We start from the raw sequence: 9,407 nt of genomic DNA, 5'->3' as shown, positions 1-9,407 counted from the left end.
ATTTTTGAAATACTGTTGTAGCCAATACATGGAGGCATGCCTTCGGTGGGCACAGAAAGGCAGTTTAAAAGAAAGAAAAAAATCACACTGGAACACTCAATTTCTTCAAAATCACTGAGCAAGAAAAACAACGCTGAGCCATACTGATTTTATGCAAGATCTTGACAACTTCTATATAAGACCTTGACTTAAATCCAAGAGCAAAAGCTATGACTCTTCTCCTCTGTTTTTGGTAAACAACTGCATGGTAAACTTAAATAACTTTTCCCCCTGGATTTTACCTGGGTGTGGACTTTTCAATTTTTTTATTTAAATCAGGACACGTTTGACACTTTTATACTGATGTCACCAATGATAATATTCCTTGGGATCTCAGGAAAATTTATATTCTTTACAGCTGATACAGCTGGGGCTGGAGCTCCCACTAAGCCAGCCTCGGGTGTCTCCAGTTCATTTTGTGCCTCAATTTGTGTAACAATCTCATTCGTATTGGTCTCCAGTACCATTCCCTCCATCACCTTTTCTGCAAGAATATTGTGAACCTTGTCTACATGGAAAATTAAATCCAGTTCACAGACATTTTCAAAACACTTGTCTAATGTCTCCACAAATACTTGAATGAAATCTAAAATACCAAGTTCGCTTTCTAAAGAATCCACACAGATGACCAAATATAATGTCTTTAAATCAGTTTGTTGTCAGAGCCTCCATTTAAGAATCCTCCTTCTACGGGGGTAAGGAGGGGAAGGGAGGGGGTAGAGAAGAGGAGGGGCACAACGAAAATCAGATAGAAGGTGACATAAGACTATATGACTTTGGGTGATGGGTATGCAACATAATCAAATGTTAAAATAACCTGGAGATGTTTTCTCTGAATCTATGTACCCTGATTGATTAATGTCACCTCATTAAAATTAATTTAAAAAAAATTTTTTAAATCCTCCTTCTAGAAAATTACAAATGTCTCATCTCTCCTAGCTTCCAAATGGAATGTCTCCCTGATGACTTGCTGTTGTGTATCTTCATTGGCTGGTAGAAATTGCAGAGCCACTGCTTCCTGTGGTCGTTGGAGATGAAGATCGCCTTTGAAATTATTTTTATTATTACTGGTAAAGATCATATGCATTAGAGCAGGGTTCCCCAAACTATGACCTGCGGGGCCGCATGCGGCCCCCTGAGGCCATTTATCCGGCACTTCCGGAAGGGGCACCTCTTTCACTGGTGGTCAGTGAGCAAAGCGCCGCCTCGCTCATGTACAGTATTACTTCCGGTGATGTGGGACGCACATGTCATATCACTTGTTACAGCTAGCAGTGACAAATATGGAACTGGACATTGACCATCTCATTAGCCAAAAGCAGGCCCATAGTTCCCATTGAAATACTGGTCAGTTTGTTTATTTAAATTTACTTGTTCTTTATTTTAAATATTGTATTTGTTCCCGTTTTGATTTTTTTACTTTAAAATAAGATATGTGCAGTGTGCATAGGGATTTGTTCATAGTTTTTTTTATAGTCCGGCCCTCCAATGGTCTGAGGGTCAGTGAACTGGCCCCCTGTGTAAAAATTTGGGGGACCTCTGCATTAGAGTAAGATAAGCTTGGGAGTGTGCCTGACTCCTTCATTTAGAGGCTGGTAAACATGGGCAAATCCCGTTTGTGATTGTGATGTAAGGTTTTAATGAGCTGTTGCATGGAAATCACTTAGCCCAGAGAAATAGAGAGCATGGACCCAACTGTTGATCATATTATTCAATAATAACTTAGATTTGTTGTTGGCTTTTTTTGTACCTCTAAGCTAAAGAAATTAATGCAATTAGTTGAAGCTATTTTTAGTAATTGTTTTTTAATTGATTTTAAAGAGAGAGGAAGTGAAGAGAGAGAGAGAGAGAGAGAGAGACATTACTGTATTGTTTCACTTATTTATGCTTTCATTGGTTTATTCTTTTATGTGCCCTGACCGGGGATTGAACGCACAACTAACCTGGTTAGAACATAAAACTTTTAAAATAAAATCAGCTTGTCTAAAATATTAAAGTATTTAGAAACTGAAGCAGGGAAATGGAGTAGATATTTTTATTTCCTGGGTAGTTTTTTTTTTCTTTTTATATGTGTAGAATCAACTCTGTGGCAAAAAAGCATAATAAGTATAAGTTTTAGCAAGACTACTGGACCAAATTCTAAAATTAAGTAGAATACACTCAAATAATTTCAATTATGTAAAGACACAAACTCTTACATGTGTGTCTTCTTTGGATCCATGGAAAAAAAAACCTCATAGCCTGTCTCTTGTTTAATGTAGAAGACATTTTAGGCAAATAAACATCTGTGTTTGATTCTATGTCCATTTTAATGCAGTTTTTAAAAGTTATTATATAATTCTTTGATAGATCTTGTGAAATATCATGTTTCAATATCCAAACTCTTTACTTGAAATATTACATCCATTTTGTTTGCCTCTTAACATAGTTCCTTAATGCACTGCAAAATTGACGATTTCCAGACTGACCAGCAATCTTATTACATGGGGTCACTTGATTCAATTACTAAAACAACTAAAATAACTAAGATACTGACTGAAACACAATTGAGCCACTTCTTGGATATTAATCTGAATTAACTTCCAGTGTTCACTCTGGTGGTCGGTATAGATGGAGAAGCAATCCTGAGATTTATTTGAGAATAAAATTCACCTTTATACTTACATATATGTTAACACCTACAGAAAAACAAAAATGAGATGAGATTTTGTCTTCCTTTCCAATATAGTGCTTTTTTGTGTATCTGGGTTTCAGAGCAGGAAAGCAACTAGGAGCACAATGTGATTCTGAAGACTTTCTTTGGAAATCATAGTTCTACCTTTATCCAAGTATTTCCTCTCTGGCAGGAACTTCGGAGGCAAACCCATTAGCAGTCCCACGGCATTGTTTTAAAGACTTGGGCTGAATGATATGCCATAGAAAATACATATTTTTTAAGACTTGTGACCTAGCTGGTCTCATGCATAGGGAAACATGAGCAAGTGATGCTTGAACTACTTTCTTAGTGAATGTTGTTAATGCAACACAGCGTGGGCTGAGCTAGAGGCCAGAAGGCAGAGAGAGGAAGGGCAATCTGGAATGGGAAGCCAGTCACTAACTACACCAAAAAAAAAAAAAAAAAACACCTCGATAGCATGCAAATAACATCAAAACACATTGTTTCCATTAAAAAAACCCATGCCTTCCATGTGCATATTTAACAACTTTCACTGGCTGCCTAATAGTATTTGCCTCCGGAGGTCGGTTTACCACTTAGGAATCTTAGTAAAAGACCACAAAAATATTACTAAGAGCATGGACAAGCGGTGGGACAGAGGCTAAAGGGAAAGTTTTCATACCTTTTGGCCCCAAGGGAAGCAAAGAAAGGCCACATGTCTGACAATTATCCAGGGGACGGAACAAGTAGGGTGGAGATGGATTTGCAAGGTTTCTTTCTAAGATGTTGGCGATATAAAGCAGGCACACTTGGAAGTATCCAAAGACGGGACTACAGGAGAATCTTTTCAGTCAAATAGAGAGGAGCCAGTTCAAACAGTACTGTTCCCAAATGCAAAGCAGGATTTCTTGTTCTTTTTGGAGCTTCCAAAGAAAGCCAAATAAATTATTTTTGGTTTTCTTATTTTATTTAGAAAATTAAATTTAATGGGGTGACATTGATCAATAAGAGTACACAGGTTTCAGGTAAACATTTCTATAGCATTTGAACTATTGATCATATTGTGTGCCCATCACCCCACTACTGAACCCTTTTTGAATCGTTTTCTCTTCTACAACGTCTTTGGGTACTGATTTATAGTGGACATGACCTCTGCTCTTCAGGAGTCCCACAGCCAGAAGTCGTGCAACCCAACGGAACAATGAAAGGAAATATGTTCAGGAATGCTGAACTTTTTACAGATATACGCATCAATATAGCACTCACCAAAACAGGACTTTAGAAGAATTTCTGAATGTTTTTCTAAATCGTTAACCCTTTGAGTAGTACAAACATTCACGTATGTCCTCACTCAAAGGGTTAACAAAATACTCACTACTCAAAGGTTAATTCACTACGTCCACAAACTTTATTTGGCACCATTATATTTCTTGCTCTTTATGGATAAAAGCCACCCTTTGCCCTCAAAGAGCTCACGGGGCAATGAGGAAAGCAAAGAAACAATGACCATGATTGATAAATGCTTTGCCACAGGGAAGCACAGGGTGCTGCTAGACTAAATAAACAGCATACTGTAGCTCCATCAAGGTGTTTCCATCCAGATCTAAGTGGAGGGAGACAGTTTTAAAGAAGGCTTTCTGGACCAGGTGATAACTGAATCTGGTAGGGGGGTCAGCAAAGCCACAAGATAAAGAGCTAGAGCAGGGGTAGTCAACCTTTTTATACCTACCGCCCACTTTTTTATCTCTGTTAGTAGTAAAATTTTCTAACCGCCCACTGGTTCCACAGTAATGGTGATTTATAAAGTAGGGAAGTAACTTTACTTTATAAAATTTATAAAGCAGATTTACAGCAAGTTAAAGCTTATAATAATAATTACTTACCAAATACTTTATGTTGAATTTTCGCTAAGTTTGGCAGAATAAATCTTTATAAAACAATTTACTATAGTTAAATCTATCTTTTTATTTATACTTTGGTTGCTCTGCTATCACCCACCCTGAAAGCTGGAACGCCCACTAGTGGGCAGTAGGGACCAGGTTGACTACCACTGAGCTAGAGTTTGGAGAGCTGACACATGGCCCACAGGCTGGGTGGTGAGAGTTGGGCTGAAAACATTGACCCAGGCCAGATAATATCCTTTGTATGGCATGCTTTGAAGATGGAATGCTATCATGAAGACCATACGAAGCTAGTGAAAGTTGAACAGGAGAGGGACACAGATTTGTACTATAGAAAGATCACTCTGGCAACAATTTGGAGATAATTGAAGTGGACTGAGATGAGAGACAAGGAGATCTGTCAGGACACTGTTAGAAAAATCCAGGTTAGAAAAAATGATGAGGGTCTGAACTATCGCCATTAGGATATCTCTGCAGGTAATATCAACAGAACTCTATGACCAAGTAGAGGTGTATGAGGAGGAATCATGGACAACTGCTAGGTTTCTAGTTTAAGCAGGTGGCTCACAGTAACCATTGGCTAAAATAAGGAAACGCTGCTTCTTCAGTCTGCCTCTGGCTCTTTCTGACCTCCAGGTGATCCCATTCCTCACAGTCTCAGGAGCCCCAGGGTAATTCCACCCTGTCCACTCTTTTAGGTCAATTTACATCTGTGCCTTCTTTCTCCAGAAGGGGGGAATCAGGAAAAAGTTCTAACTGGGAGAGACAGAAACATGAGACATAAATTAACCTACCCACCAAACTGTCATCAAGATACATTCATTCGTTTCTAAACTGAAGCATTATATCTGGCTCAGTGGGTAAAGCCTCGGCCTGGTGTATGGACATCACAGGTTTAATTCCTGGTCAGGGTACTCAGGAGGAGCAACCATCAGCTTCTCTCCCTCTTCTCTCTCTTTTCCCCTCTCGTAGCCAGAGGCTCAGTTGGTCCAAACATCAGCCCAGCACTGAGTATAGCTCAGTTGATTCCAGCATCAGCCCCAGATGAGGATTGCTGGGTGGATACCAGTTGGGATGCATGCAAGAGTTCATCTCTCTATCTCCCCTCCTCTCGCTTAAAAATAAATAAATAGAGAAATAAATAAATAATAAAATAAAATAAACTGAAGTGTTATGAAACACTGACCGAAAGCAAGGTTTTACTATAGAAATATTTGCCCCCCATCTGAGAATGCAAATGTTTACAGAGGGGGGGCTCTAAATTCACTTAATGGCTTTGCATAAATGATGCTAAATTTATGCCTTTCCATGAGGTAGGTTACATATTGGTAAAAGAAAACAGACTATGAAATAAATTTATTCAATGAAAAAATATATACACTTTATAAAAAATATAGTATATCTCACTTAGAGTGATCTGTGCTATTTGAAAGTATAAACTCTTTTAAAGTTCTCACTCCTCAGTTTTCATTATGCTAAGGAGTTCTGGGTCCATCTGCACTCATTTTGTTAAACATCCAGGTCCACCTCGTATATTCTGGTTTGGTAATTGCATACTTGAGATGATGACTGCACCCCACACAAAAGTGAAACGGAGAAAAGAAATGTTTCCTGACACTATCACTTCCTTCTCAGTGGGAAGAAAGACACTAGAATCTGGCTGGCAGCAGCTTTTGGAAGGATTAATGAGTGTTTGTAGAGCACTCCCAGGTCTAAAGATAAAAGACATCCTATGAACACAGCATCTAATTGATGTTTGTTATTTTGAATGTTTCACTAAAGGACTTTTCTTATACAAATGAACTCTCATCCAGAAGCTTTGAGAAAGACATAGAACTGAAGAGGAAGGATCAAGTGTGGTCTTCTACCAACCTTTTTTCTTCATCAGTAATTTCAAACATGGCAATTTCCCATTCATTAGTGATTGTCCTGCAAAGCTAAAATATGGACTTCAGCTGCTGTCATCCTTACACTGAATTTATTTACAGCTAAAATAACCATTAAACTCCATTTTGGGGGTATAAATTAAATCTATAGCTAAGTTAAATAAGTTCAGGCCTTCAAAGGGCTAAATTATTTCCTTTCCAATCTATGTTTAAGCAGTGTTGAACTAGTTTGGTTTTTCTAGTACATTGGAAATAATAGAGGATCAAGCATTTGGATCTCAAACTGTGTATTCTGGTTGGCTTGACTTCATTGTCCAATAAGTTGTTTTCATAAACCAAAAACTCAAAGGAGAATAGAGTAGGTTCAATTGAGTCTCAAAATAGATACTTTCATTTAATAACTTAGCAATGAGTTATCATCCAATACCCAATTTATCACCCCTTTTGGTTGAATGTCTACGCATCCCTGGTCAGGAAGAGAATTCAGTGCTATGCAGACCCGGACACTAAAGCAATATGCCCCAAATCTAAACAGAGGAGAAATCATTCCTCTGATGATCTGCTTTTTCCTAAGAAACCTAACAATCTTCCTTTTCCATTCTTCCTTTATTCCATAAAATGCATGTTATTTAGGACAGAACAAGATTATGAACTCAAGCCCATCATATCCTCAGTTGAGCCAGTGTTACGTTCCTATATCTGCAGATAAAAACTTAAGGACAGGAATAATCATAGATTAAATGTCACATCTTTCCAGATTTTTTTTTGATGGTGTTAATAACTAAAGAAGTAGAGATGCTCAATAAAAAATATAACTCAGCCGCCATTACCTAGAACTTTCCAAATCTAATTTCACCACCCAAGCCCTAGGCTGGCTATCCTAGAGCTGTCCTTGTCTAAAGAGATTTCAGTTCAGGAAATGTCCCTGAGAAATTCATGACTTTATCTCTGGCTTTGGCTCATGGTAGACATATCTCTAAGTTAAAGCAAAAGGGCCAGTAACCTTGTTTCCAATCTGGCTGGGCCATGAGCTTCATAAAAGTTGCTTTACTTGCTGATGAAGTTTCAAAAAAGAGTAAGGGAAATAGGGTCAAAAGTTCACCCCATCCACTAAAAACCCTCTGAGGCCCTTTCAGAAACACAGCCTGCACTTCCACCCCCACCCTTCATTCCAGAAATCAGAACACCCCTCAGGCCTTGCCTCTGTTATCTCCTTCATAGCTCCCTCCGGCTTTCTTTTAACTAGATTTTACCTTTAAAAAAATTATATATATATATATTTATATAATATATAAAATATATATATTTGGTGGAGGGAGTCTAATCCCAACACACCTTTCCCTGGGCATTGCATTCTAAAGATGACCCTGAATCTTGAGCCAGAATTCATCTCAGGACAGAGTTTTACCCTGAACTGGACACAAATTGGGGAATATCTGAAACAGTATCTAGCACTTTCTATCTCCCAGCTAGGCACGCACACAGAAGAGGCAGAGTGAGGTTGTTTGAGAAGTCCAAGCAAATAAAGTTTCCCCCTGAAATCAGATTTTTTTGAAATAAAATTAAATGAACGTCAGATCAATGATCATCTGTTATAAACTATGCCAATGACAGTAAAAGCTTTGTTATCTGACTCATTGGGCGAATGGCCACCAGTCAACTAAAAATTCTAGTTAGCTAAGGCTGCATTCACATTGCCCCAGGAGTTTTGCCTCTTATCTCTTTCTCAGCTCTCCCTTTTATGAGTGAAAGAAAGTATATCTTGTTTGCTTGCACGTTGCCATTTGAAGTCTATAGAGATGGAGAAATAAATTGTTTTTCCAAAAACAGCAGAAATAGCAGACGCTACTCCCTAGTCACCCCTGCTCTGGTGATTCTCCCTGTTATTGTCGGTTTTAGCTGGTTACCAACATGAAGATGTTGTTTTTAGCTGGAGTGGGGAGTAACAAGGGTTACTATATGCAAGACTTTGAGGTTGATTTTACTACCAATGAGAGGATTAACATTTTATTAAATTATCTAAAGCAGTGGTTCTCAAACTTTTTGCAGTAGAAGCACATTTAAAATCCTGCAAATAATTGTAGGTGCACTATATACAAATTTCTGAGAAATATGTTATAATAATTAAGTCAAATATTAAAGAAAAAATATAAAGTCCAAGCATGCTTTTATGGTAATTAAACAAAATAAATATGACAAAATTAAATTTATTCTGACATTAAAAAACATTTTTATCTTAAATTTTTTGAGTTATGCTCTTTAGAATTTGTAAAAAAGAGGAGTTAAGAAATAAAGAAAGACAAAAAAGTTATATATATATATACAGATAGATAGATAGATAGATAGATAGATAGATACATTCTTAGTAAGATTTAGTAAATTTGGCAGGTCCCAGCGCGAATGTGTTAAGTTTTTTTTGTTCTTGTGTTTATGAGAAACATGAGCCTGATGTGTCCTAGCAATTTCTTCAATGTTTGGGCACATATTTGAAAGGCAAACTCTCATTTCCTCATCAATACATTGAAGAATTCCTCTCTTTTTACTCTTTTTTTTTTTTTTTTTTTTTACAGAGACAGAGAGAGAGTCAGGGAGAGGAACAGACAGGGACAGATGGACAGGAACGGAGAGATGAGAAGCATCAATCCTCAGCCCTTCGTTGCGACACCCTAGCTGTTCATTGACTGCCCCCTCACATGTGCCTTGACCGCGGGCCTTCAGCAGACCGAGTAACCCCCCCCCCCCCCCGCTCGAACCAGCGACCCTGGGTTCAAGCTGGTGAGCTTTGCTCAAACCAGATGAGCCCTGCGCCCAAGCGGGGTCTCGAACCTGGGCCTTCCGCATCCCAGTCCGACACTCTATCCACTGTGCCACTGCCTGGTCAGGCTCTTTTTACTCTTAATTGTGTAGAGGGCAGAAAACCCCCAC

General features: G+C 38.3%; 1 pseudogene; it reads right to left on the bottom strand.

Moving 5' to 3' along the window:
- Positions 1-314: 314 nt before the first annotated feature.
- On the bottom strand, positions 315-2,906 carry LOC136306570 (AP-3 complex subunit sigma-1 pseudogene; annotated as a pseudogene).
- Between the last annotated feature and the right edge of the window lie 6,501 nt (positions 2,907-9,407).

Source organism: Saccopteryx bilineata, chromosome 5 (genome assembly GCF_036850765.1).
Source record: "Saccopteryx bilineata isolate mSacBil1 chromosome 5, mSacBil1_pri_phased_curated, whole genome shotgun sequence".
Lineage (NCBI taxonomy): Eukaryota > Metazoa > Chordata > Mammalia > Chiroptera > Emballonuridae > Saccopteryx > Saccopteryx bilineata.
Note: the sequence above shows the minus strand (reverse complement) of the source record. Positions and strands in the feature narration are given on the sequence as shown.